Here is an 11,459-nt window from a genome sequence, read left to right on the forward strand (position 1 = left end):
GAATACATGAGTACTCCCACCAAGTGGTCCACATACACCAAAATCAGTGGTGTTGTGTTCGGGTGAGGTTTTGTTGCCAAATGAATTCACGGCAGATAAGTTTTGCCAAACGAATTATGAAAGACCTTTGGGTTTTTAAAGCTTTGGAAATTCTAGCAAGGGATTGTGGACCTATAATAAGTAACACTCACCAAGTTCTTGCCCTATGCCAGACTCAGGCTAAGTCCTGTGCAGTCTCACAGCCCTGTGGAAGGAGAGTATTTTCGAGATATTAACCATTTTCCTCCCTTTCCCTCTTCTCATTCAGGTGGGCTATGCATTCATTGATGTGGGAGTGGGAGGAGGCTGAGTAGGAAAGAGCTTGAAAGTCTCTGTCGCTTATGTGTTCCCAAATCTGCTCAAGCCCCAGATTGAGAAGGAGATGTGCAGCTCTGATAAAACATGTGGTACAAGCAAAAACCAAACCAAAACAAAAAACTGGACATAGATCCCTCACCCTAGGCTAGGAAGGAGAAGGCCTGGGTTTTCTGGAAGCACAACCTTCACTGGCAGGACCCCAAGGATAAGGGCTGCATGCTGCATCTGGAGAGGCTATTGTCTTGGGTGGTCTCCTGCGTGCTTCTCCTGGAACAGAGAGAAGGGGCACCCTAACTGGATGCTCTTGGCTGTGGGGCTGTCCTTCCTGCCTTCTCATAGTATTGTGCAAGTGAGACCCCTCTTTGGAGCCAGAACAAGTCTATTTTTCCCCTGCCCATACAGGGCTGGTTGTTGAATATATACTGCTCAATAAATACTCACTGAATGACTCTCTTCAGTGAGGACTTGAAGGGTGGTGGGTGTGTGGGTGCCCTAGGCCCCTCCCCGTAGGGGTTCCTATGCAGTTAACTTCTGAAGTGTTTGATTTGGCAGACCCTCTGAGCTACTTCATTACGGTCCATGTCAGTTTCCATTACATCATCCTCCACTCAAGGGACCAGAGCCTCATGCTAAATTGGTGTGACCCTGAGGCCTGAAGTGGGAGAGTGGTTTGGGTGCTGGGCTATGTCCCCATTGGAGTGAGTCCCACCATGTCAATTGACTCTAGTCCAGGAACCCCCCCACCCCTCTCCATGGCCTTTCAAGGAATGGGTGGGTCTTTTTTCTTCCCCTTTGGAAGTGTTTTTTAAGTGTGACTGCCCTCTGGTGGCTAAAATTATATATGTAAATACCCCATGGGGAATGAGAGTTTGCCGAACAGAGCAGGTTACCAAGTTTGTTTAGGATATGGGTGGGAGGGCCGGAAGTAACACCCCTTTCTGCATCTGTCGGCACAAAGGTCGGATTTCGGGTACTTAATTGGACCTGGATCATTTTGGCTATAAGCTTCCTGAGGGCTGGAACCACTTCTGTTTCTGAGTGCCTACCACAGGGTCTGGCACACAATAAGTGCTCAGAAAAACTCACTGAATGAAGGGATCAACTTGCAGGCGTGGCTTGAAGGAAGCAAATACAACCTCATTCATTTTTACCTTATTTTGTTGCTTCTTCAATAGGTGATTCATAGATGCTGAAAAGGCATTTGAAAAAATTCACCATCTATTATTTATTTTTCAAAAACTTAAAAAATCAGAATAGGGGGACTTCTTTGACATGATAAATAAACAAATCTGAACTGAGGCTTAAAGATGAAATTCCTTTACTGAAAGGATTTTTACTCAACTCAGGAACACAAGGCTGTTCCTTTTGGCAGATTGTATGTTCCAAAGGTGACCACAAGGAAATCTTTTATCCCACATGCTTTTCTTAGAATGTAATACTGACAATCCAACTACTGGGTGAAGAGTCTATGTTCCTCCCTTGCCCTTGACTCTGTGGGTGGTCTTCGCAAATCTGTCTGGGAAGATATAGTATGGTGTAAGTGATGCTTTGTGACTTAAAAAAAAAAAAAGAAAGTTTATTTATTTAGGGGCACCTGGGTGGCTCAGTTGGTTAAGCAACTGACTCTTGATTTCAGCTCAGATCATGATCTCTTGGTTTTGTGAGTTTAAGCCCTGCATTGGGCTCTGTGCTGACAGTGGCGAATCTAGCTTAGAATTCTCTCTCTTCCTCTCTCTCTGCCCCTCCCCCATGCATGCACTGTCTCTCTCAAAATAAATAAAGTTAAAAAAAACATTTAAAGTGTATTTATTTTGAGAGAGAGAGTGTGTGTGCACAAGCGGGGGAAGGGCAGAGAGAGAGAGAGAGAGGGAGAGAGAGAAAATTCCAAACAGGCTCCACACTATCAGCCCAGGGCCTGACTCAGGGCTTGAACTCACACTGTGAGATCATGACCCAGGCTGAAACCAAGAGCCAGATGCTTAATTGACTGAGCCACCCAGGAGCTCTGATGCTTTGTGACTTTTAAGGTTAGATCATAACAATGCAATACACCTCTGTCTTTCTACTTCTGTCATGCCAGCTACCATATTGGGAGAGATCACTCAGAGAGGTTATGTTTAAGTGTGTCAGCCAGAGGCTGGCAGCCTGGGACCCCAGCCAACAGCCAGCAAGAACCATCAGAAATGTTGACTGAAGACATCAATGATTCCACCCCTCAGCTACTGAATCATTCCCAGCCTTTAAATCTTTAAACTTGAGGCAGCGGATAGATAGTAAGGAGAAAGGATAAGTCATGCCCACTGTGCCCTGCCCAGATTCCCCATCTACAGAATCTGTGATTATTTCATGCCAGTTTGGGGGTAGTTTGTTACACAGCAATGATGACTAAAACATTTACTGTTACCACTATCACCACCTTGGTATTACCACGAGAGTACCTCCTAAGAAAAAAATGAGAGGAATCAAAATTGATAAAGGGGAAGTAAATTCGTCATTTTTTGCAGTGAAATAATTACATATCTGGAAAAGCCAACAAAACCAGCTGAAAAAGAGTTAGAACAATAAGACTATTCAATAAGGGGCTGGATTCAAAACCCAATTTATTTCCATTTTTTACTTGCATTAATGACCAGTCAACGTTGTGACTCCCATTATCAAGATTTCCGTAACATTGGAATCAATTCTCATTTAGAGACACCATCCACAGAGGATACACACCAGTGGCCAGTTTAGCAAATAAAAATACAAGATGCCCAGTTAAATTTGAATTTCAGATAAACAAAAAAAGCCCCTTACTGTACCCTGCTTCATACATTTTCCTAAGAAGTTAATTTTATTCCAAACAGATATTGTTGCTCAGAGAGCAAGCCTGGACACCCTCCCTGTGGAATTTCTCCCTTGGGCAATGGTTTTATTAGATGTACCAAGGCGCTTAAAGCTTTTCCCACAATGTTTGCATCTACCTAGTGTTGAACTGAATGGGTATATTGGTACTTATGGCCCATGTGAATAATAAAAGGAGAGAAGAAAGATGAATTACAATGTTTGCACTTTTAAAAAATATTTTTACACATTTTTTAAATGTTTATTTATTTCAGAGAGAAAGAGAGCGCAAGTAGGGGAGGGAGACACAGAATCTGAAGCAGGCTCCAGACTCTGAGCTGTCAGCACAGAACCTGACGCGGGGCTCAAACTCTTGAACCATGAGATCAGGATCTGAGCCAAAGTCGGATGCTTAACCAACTGACCCATCCAGGTGCCCCTTAACATTTACTATTTATTTATTTATGTATTTATTTATGTATTTATTTATTACCGTTTATTTTTGAGAGACAGAGAGAGACAGAGCATGAGCAGGAGAGGGGCAGAGAGAGAGAGAGAGAGAGAGAGAGAGACAGAATCCAAAGCAGGCTCCAGGCTCTGAGCTGTCAGCACAGAGTCTGACGTGGGGTTTGAACCCACAAACTGCTAAATCATGCCGAGTTAAAGTCAGATGCTTAACTGACTGAGCCACCCAGGCACCCTATTTTTTATTTTTTTAAGTAAGCTCTACACCCAAGGTGGGGCTTGAACTTACAACCCCAAGATCAAGAGTCACATGCCCTACTGACTAAGCCAGCCAGGTGCCCCTATAATGTTTGCACTTTATATGTCCACAGTGTTTCAGTGGTCTGTAAGTCGGTTATAAACACGTCTGATTGATATCAGGGTTTTGAGATGATACTTGCTTCCTACAAAAGGATGTGAACTGGGGTGACTGGGTGGCTCCGTCGAGCGTCCGACTTCGGCTCGGGTCATGATCTCACAGTTGGTGAGTTTGAGCCCCGTGTCGGGCTCTGTGCTGACAACTCAAAGCCTGGAGCCTGCTTCTGATTCTGTGTCTCCTTCTCTCTCTGCCCCTAACCCGCTCGCATTCTGTCTCTGTCTCAAAAATAAATAAACATTAAAAAAAAAAAAAAAAAGGATATGAATTGAAGTATAAATTTCAGACCAAGTGGGGTGATATGGAGAAATCTACATTAAAGCATAAACGGGGCACCTGGGTGGCTCAGTCAGTTGAGCATCCGACTGTTGGTTTCAGTTCAGGTCATGATCTCATGGTTCATGGGTTGGAGCCCTATGTCAGGGTCTGTGCTGACAGCGGAGAGCCTGCTTGGGATTCTCTCTCTCTGTCCTTCCCCCACTCATGCTCTCTCTCTCTCTCTCTCTCTCTCTCTCAAAATAAATAAATAAACTTTAAAAAAAAGTATAATTCTTTCTACCTTTGAGAAATGTGCTGAATCATAAATGGTGTGGGAGAGGAAAGCTGAAAGCCGGGCAATAATACAACAGAAGTGTCTGCCAAGGTTCTCTTTTTGCCGCATCTGCTGGGAGAATGAAGACTGTTCTCAGCAATGAGACTGTCAACATTCCAGAAAGTGTTGACATCACTCTGAAGGGGTGCACTGTTACCGTGAAGGACCCCAGAGGAACACTGTGGAGGACTTTCAGTCACATCAACGTAGAGCTTGTAGTCCTTGAAAAGATAAAGGAGAGGCTCTGAACTGATAAATGGCAGAGAAATGGAAAGGAACTGGCTACCGCCCGCGTTATCTGCAGTCATACACAGAACATGCTTGGGGGCGTTATACCGGCTTCCGTTACAAGATGAGGTCTGTATACACTCATTTCTCCATCAATGTTGTTATTCAAGAGAATGGTTCTCTTATTGAAATCCAAAATTTCTTGGGCAAAAAATACACCCATGGGGTTCGGATGAGGCCTGGCATTACTTTTTTGGTATCTCAATCCCAGAAAGGTGAGTTAATTCTTGAAGGAAATGACATTGAACTTGTATCAAATTCAGCTGCTTTGATTCTGCAGGCCACAAGAGTTAAAAACAAGGATATCAGGAGGTTTTTGGATGGTATCTGTTTCTGAAAAGGGAACAGTTCAGCAGGCTGATGAATGAAAGCTAAGTTGCCCAGCTACAGAAACAGCAAGATGTCAGATGATTCCTCAGACTTATTTGTGGTATTTTAAAGATACAATAAAAGCTGTGTATTGATTGGTGGGGGGGAGAGAGAGAAATGCCTAACAGCAGCAGATTAACGAGAACAAGATCGGTGATCTGGAAGATAGGTTGGTAAAAATATCCAGACTTGAGGAGAGAAAAATACGGAAAAAATTGAGGGGCGCTAGGGTGGCTCAGTCAACTGAGCATCCGACTCTTGAATTTGGCTCAGCTCATGATCCCAGGGTCATGGGATAGAGACCTGCATCGGGCTCTGCGCTGAGTATGAAGCCTACTTGAGAATCTCAATCTCTCTCTCCCTCTACTCCTTTCCCCCACCTTACGTGCTCTCTCTCTAAAATAAAAAAAATAAAAATTAAAAAAAAGATGTTAAAAATATTTTTCAAATATCTGTAGATACTGTTTTGATGAATAAGTTCCAATTAATATAAAATGATGTTAATTTCTGACCTCATATTAGCTTTTTGTTACTGTATATTTTCTCAGTCATTGGTTACTAATTTTACAATTTTTTAAAATATGTTTTACTTATTCTTTTTGAGAGAGAGAGAGAGGCAGAGTGTGAGTGGGGAGGGGCAGAGAGAGAGGGAGACACAGAATTTGAAGCAGGCTTCATTCAGGCTCTGAGCTGTCGACACAGAACCCAACGCGGGGCTTGAACTCATGAACTGCGAGATCATGACTGAACCAAAGTTGGACACTCAATTGACTGAGCCGGAAACTGAGACCCAAAGAAGTAAAATGACTGACCAGGTGTCACACCCAGTCACTGACTGAGTTGGGATTAGAACCCAGGCTTATTTCCCACCCCAAGGATCTTTCCTCTGTATCACCTACTTTTGGCTAAACTGTAGTAAGTCTCAATCTCCCTTATATGGCCTTGCATTAACATTGTAGTTTCCTTGCCTATAAGACCAAAATTTGGACTGGACAGTCCCTTCCAGTCTGATATTCTGTGAATTTATAAACCGCCAGAGACTGAGGGGGAAATTCTTATTTATCTTTGAGGCACCACAACCTAACACATAGTATTTAATAAAGCTTGTTAACAAATAAGTGAATGAATGAATGGGTGATGAGGGAGGGAGGGCAACTTTATATCCTTTGGACACCTGGGAGTTTACATGATGTCTTCATGGTTACATTGCCAGGAAGCAGGATCAGTGTCTGAACACGCTGTAGAAAATCTGGATCCTGAAAAGGCCAGAGAGAGCAATTCTCTTTCACAACGCAGTGGAGGCAGGCTGTCAGCCCACGACCGCCGCTGCAGAATTTAAAGAAAATTGTCATTGTGCGAGCTGGGCATGGTAGGATCAACCTAAAAATATATACCTGTACAACGTGAGAGGAAGCCAAGGTCAGAAGGACACGCGTGCAGCGTGGTACCAAATACAGCTGGCAGAGTGGCCTCTTCAGGTTGTCTCTCGTCAAAGACAGGACACACAAGTACAGGGTCCTGGCCACACTGTGGTGTGCCATTGGTCACGTGCTCCCATGATAAATCACAAGAAGAAGATCCCCTGGCAACCAAACAGGCTCCAAGGACATCCACACACAATCCTCAGTCTACTCTTAAAATAGCTTCGGAAGCATCTTGATGAGGAACGGCTTTTCATTCATGCTGCACTTCTTACCCAACATGCAGCTCCACAGGCCTCCCATGCAGCAGAAGCTGTAACAGCTAATCCTATTCTGCTGGCAACTCAAGCCCCTGCCTAGGCCATGACTTCTCTCTCTCTCTCTCTCTTTTTTTTGGAAAGATTTTATTTTTAAATAATCTCCACACCCAACATGGGCTTCGAACTTACAACCCAGAGATCAAGAGTCGTATGCTCCGCTGACTGAGCCAGCTGCGTGCCCCAGGACTTCTTAATTTAGTATAAGCAAAGGCAAATCTACTGCCAGTACTGCCCTTCCCACAAGGCGGAATATGAGGCAAAGCACAGGGCCTCTTCATGGCATGGCCTTCAATATGCAATGGTCCCTCGATTTGTGCCACCCTGGCTGGACTCGCTCAGACAGCTGAAACTGGGGGGAGAAAGTTTCACAGACCTAGAAATGGGGGTGTAATGAAGCAGCACAAGCAAAATGGTCAGAGCAAAATGGTCAAAATCAGGTATCAAAAGCTGGCTTCAGGCAGAGACAACGGCACACAATGTATGCTCCTAGATTGGAAAAACAATTGTTATGAAGTACATTATTTTTTTCATAAACATTTTATCCGCCTGAGCATCCCATGGGTTTTTTTTTTAAAGATTTTATTTTTGAGTAATCTCTATACCCACCGTGAGACTCAAACTTAGAACCCCAAGATCAAGAGTCGCAGTTTCCACTGACTGAGCCAGGCAGGTGCCACTGAGCATCCTGCATTTAAAATTTTTTTTTCACATTTATTTATTTATTTTTGAGGGACAGAGAGAGACAGAGCACAAGCGGGGCATGGGCAGAGAGAGAAGGAGACACAGAATCCGAAGCAGGCTCCAGGCTCCGAGCTGCCAGCACAGAGCCTGAAGCGGGGCTTGAACCCACAAACGGCGAGATCGTGACCTGAGCTAAAGTTGGATGCCCAACTGACTGAGCCACCCAGGCGCCCCAGCATCCTGCATTTAAAAAGCTGAAGGGTGGGGCGCCTGGGTGGCTCAGTCGGTTGAGCGTCCGACTTCGGCTCAGGTCATGATCTCACGGTCCGTGAGTTCGAGCCCCGTGTCGGTCTCTGTGCTGACAGCTCAGAGCCTGGAGCCTGCTTCAGATTCTGTGTCTCCCTCTCTCTCTGCCCCTCCCCCATTCATACTCTGTCTCTCTCTGTCTCAAAAATAAATAAACATTCAAAAAAATAAAAAGCTGAAAGGTAGGGGCACCTGGGTGGCTCAATGAGTTAAGTGTCCGACTCTTGATTTTGGCTCAGGTCATGATCTCATGGTTCATGAGTTTGAGCCCTGCATTGGGCTCCATGCTGATAGCAAAGAGTCTGCTTAAGATTCTCTCTCTCCTTCTCTCTCTGCACCTCCTCCACTATCACTCACTCTCTCTCTCAAACAAAAGAGAAATAAAAACTGAAGTATAATTAACAATGTTATATTAATTTCAGGTGTAAAACATGATTCAACAGTTCTATACATTACACAGTGCTCACAGGTAAGTACAGTCAGTCATTGTCACCAAACATTTTTACAATCTTATTGGCTATATTCCTTATGCTGCACTTTTTACCTCTGTGACTTATTTATTTTGTAACCAGAAGTTTGTATGTCTTAATCCCCTTTATCTATTTCACCCATCCCACCACCTGTGAGGCACATTATTCAGACAACCAGAGAAATTTGAGTCTGGACTATATATTAGATAGCAATACTACATCAGTTAAATTTTCCGAATTTGTTCATTTTACTGTGATTATCTAAGAATGTCTCTGTACTTAAGAGATTGATTTAGGGGGGTATTTAGGGATATAGCAGTGGTTCTCTATAGATAGACATGAAGTCCAGGGGTCAGAATTAGAGACAAAAACCAGAAGCTCCCTCTCACACACTGCCTCCCAACCCACATCCATATGGGTGCATTTGATGTTTCCAGAAAATATGCATGCTAGAGACCTGGAAATGGAATTAGAACAAAAGGCTGAATTCTGGGCTGCTCTGGCTATCTGCTTGCCCACACCACGCATCTACGTGCAGGGATGGACACTCACTTCGCTACGTCATCTGTGATAGAAACAGCTCCACTTCTTCCTTGTTAATTTGCATACCTTTTCTTCAACAGCTTTATTGAAATATAATTCACATACTGTACAATTCACCCATTTAAAGTATATAATTCATGGGGCACCTGGGTGGCTCAGTTGGGTAAGCATCCGACTTCAGCTCAGGTCATGATCTCATGGTTTGTGAGTTCAAGCCCCATGTCAAGCCCTGTGCTGACTGCTCAGGGCCTGGAGCCTGCTTCAGACTTTATCTCCCTCTCTCTCTACCCCTCCTCTGCTCATGCTCTGTCTCTGTCTCTCTCTTACAAAAATAAATAAACATTGGGGCACCTGGGTGGCTCAGTCGGTTAAGCAGCCGACTTCAGCTCAGGTCATGATCTCGCGGTCAGTGAGTTCGAGCCCCGCGTCAGGCTCTGTGCTGACAGCTCAGAGCCTGGAGCCTGTTTCAGATTCTGTGTCTCCCTCTCTCTGACCCTCCCCCATTCATGCTCTGTCTCTCTCTGTCTCAAAAATAAATAAACGTTAAAAAAAAATTTAACAAAAATAAATAAACATTAAAAAAATAATAAAGTATATAATTCAGGGCGCCTGGTTGGCTCAGTTGGTTGAGTGTCTGACTTCGGCTCAGGTCACCATCTCATGGTTCATGAGTTTGAGCCCCACATCAGGCTCACTGCTGTCAGTGCCATGCCTTCATCAGATCCTCTGTCCCCTTCTTCCTCTGTCCCTCCCCTCCCTCTCAAAAATAAACATTAAAAAAATAAAGTATACGATTCAATGGTTTTCAATATATTCACCGACATGTGCAACCATTACCTCAAAAGGAACACTGTACCCTTAGCTCTCAGCCCGTACCTCTCATCCTCCCAGCCCTAAGCACCATCAATTGACTTTCTGTCTCTGGACATTTCATATGAATAGAATCCTATTACATGTGGTCTTTTGTGACTGTCTTCTTTCACTTACCATAATGCTTTCAAGGGTCATCCAAGGTGTAGCATGTACTGGTATTTCAGTCCTTTTTATTTCATGGCCGAATAATGTTCCATTGTGAGGACAGAACATAATTTGTTTGTCCACTCATCAGCTGGGGGGCATTTGGGTTGTTATGAATAATGCCAATACAAACATTCACGTATAAGTTTTTGTGTGGACATATGTTTTCATTTCTTTCGGGTATATACTTAGGAGTTGAATTGCTGGGTCATACAGTAACCTTATATTTAATCATTTGAGACCCTACCAAACCATTTTCTGAAATGACTCTAGCATTTTCTTCCTACCATTAGTGTAGGATGGTTCTAATTTGTCCACATCTTCACCAACACTTGTAATTTTTTGTCCTAGCCAGCTTTTGAGCAGGGGGTAGTATATCTCACTCTGGTTTTGATTTTTATTTCCCTGATAACTAATGATATCAAACATCTTTTCATGTGGTTATTTGGGCAACTGTACATCCTCACTGGAGACATGTCTATTCAAATACCTTATCCATTTTTTTAATTGGATTTTTTTGCCTTTTATTATTATTTTTAAGTCAATTTATTTATTGTGAGAGAGAGAGAAAGAGAGAGAGAGAGAGGGTAAGCATGGGGGAGTGGCGGAGAGTGAGGGAGAGAGAGAAAATCTCAACTAGGCTCTGCATTGTCAGGGCAGAGCCCAACGAGGGGCTCTATCCCATGAACTGTGAGATCATGACCTGAGCTGAAGTCAAGAGTCAGATGCCCAACAGACCAAGTCACCCAGGCATCCCGCCTTTTATTATTGAGTTGTAAGTTTTTACAGATTCTGGATACAAGTACCTTATCAGATATGGGATGTGCAAGTATTTCCCCCCATTCTGCAGATTGTCTAGTCACTTAAAAAAAAATTTTTAAGTAATCTCTACACCCAACATGGGCTGAAACTTACAACCCTGATATCAAGAGTCGCATGCTCCACCCACCGAGCCAGCCAAACACCCATATTTACTTTCTTAATGGTATCTTTTGAAAGACAAAATTTTTTTTGAAGATCCAATATTTTTAATTTATTACTTTATTTTAGATAGAGAGGGGGAGAGAGAGCATTAGTGGCAGAGAGAGGCAGAGGGAAAGAGGGAATCTATTTTTTTTAGACCCTCATCATCTTTTTTTTCTTCATCATCTTCTTGTAACATAAGTTCTTATATAAAATACACTGAGAGTTTATTACATTCTGTAGTCTTGATAAAAAGGTAAGCCACAGATGTTTTCACAAAATTGTAATTATATATGCAACTTTTCTTTTTCTTTTCAGATTCACCTGTTTATTTATTTTTTTTCTTCTAAATACAATTTATTGTCAAGTTAGCTAACATACAGTGTATACAGTGTGCTCTTGGTTTCGGAGGGTAGATTCCCATGATTC

General features: G+C 43.1%; 1 pseudogene; it reads left to right on the forward strand.

Annotated features, from left to right (window-relative positions):
* Window positions 1-4,732: 4,732 nt before the first annotated feature.
* Window positions 4,733-5,417, forward strand: LOC125914643 (60S ribosomal protein L9-like; annotated as a pseudogene).
* Window positions 5,418-11,459: the final 6,042 nt, after the last annotated feature.

The sequence above is a fragment of the Panthera uncia genome, assembly GCF_023721935.1.
Source record: "Panthera uncia isolate 11264 chromosome D3 unlocalized genomic scaffold, Puncia_PCG_1.0 HiC_scaffold_8, whole genome shotgun sequence".
Lineage (NCBI taxonomy): Eukaryota > Metazoa > Chordata > Mammalia > Carnivora > Felidae > Panthera > Panthera uncia.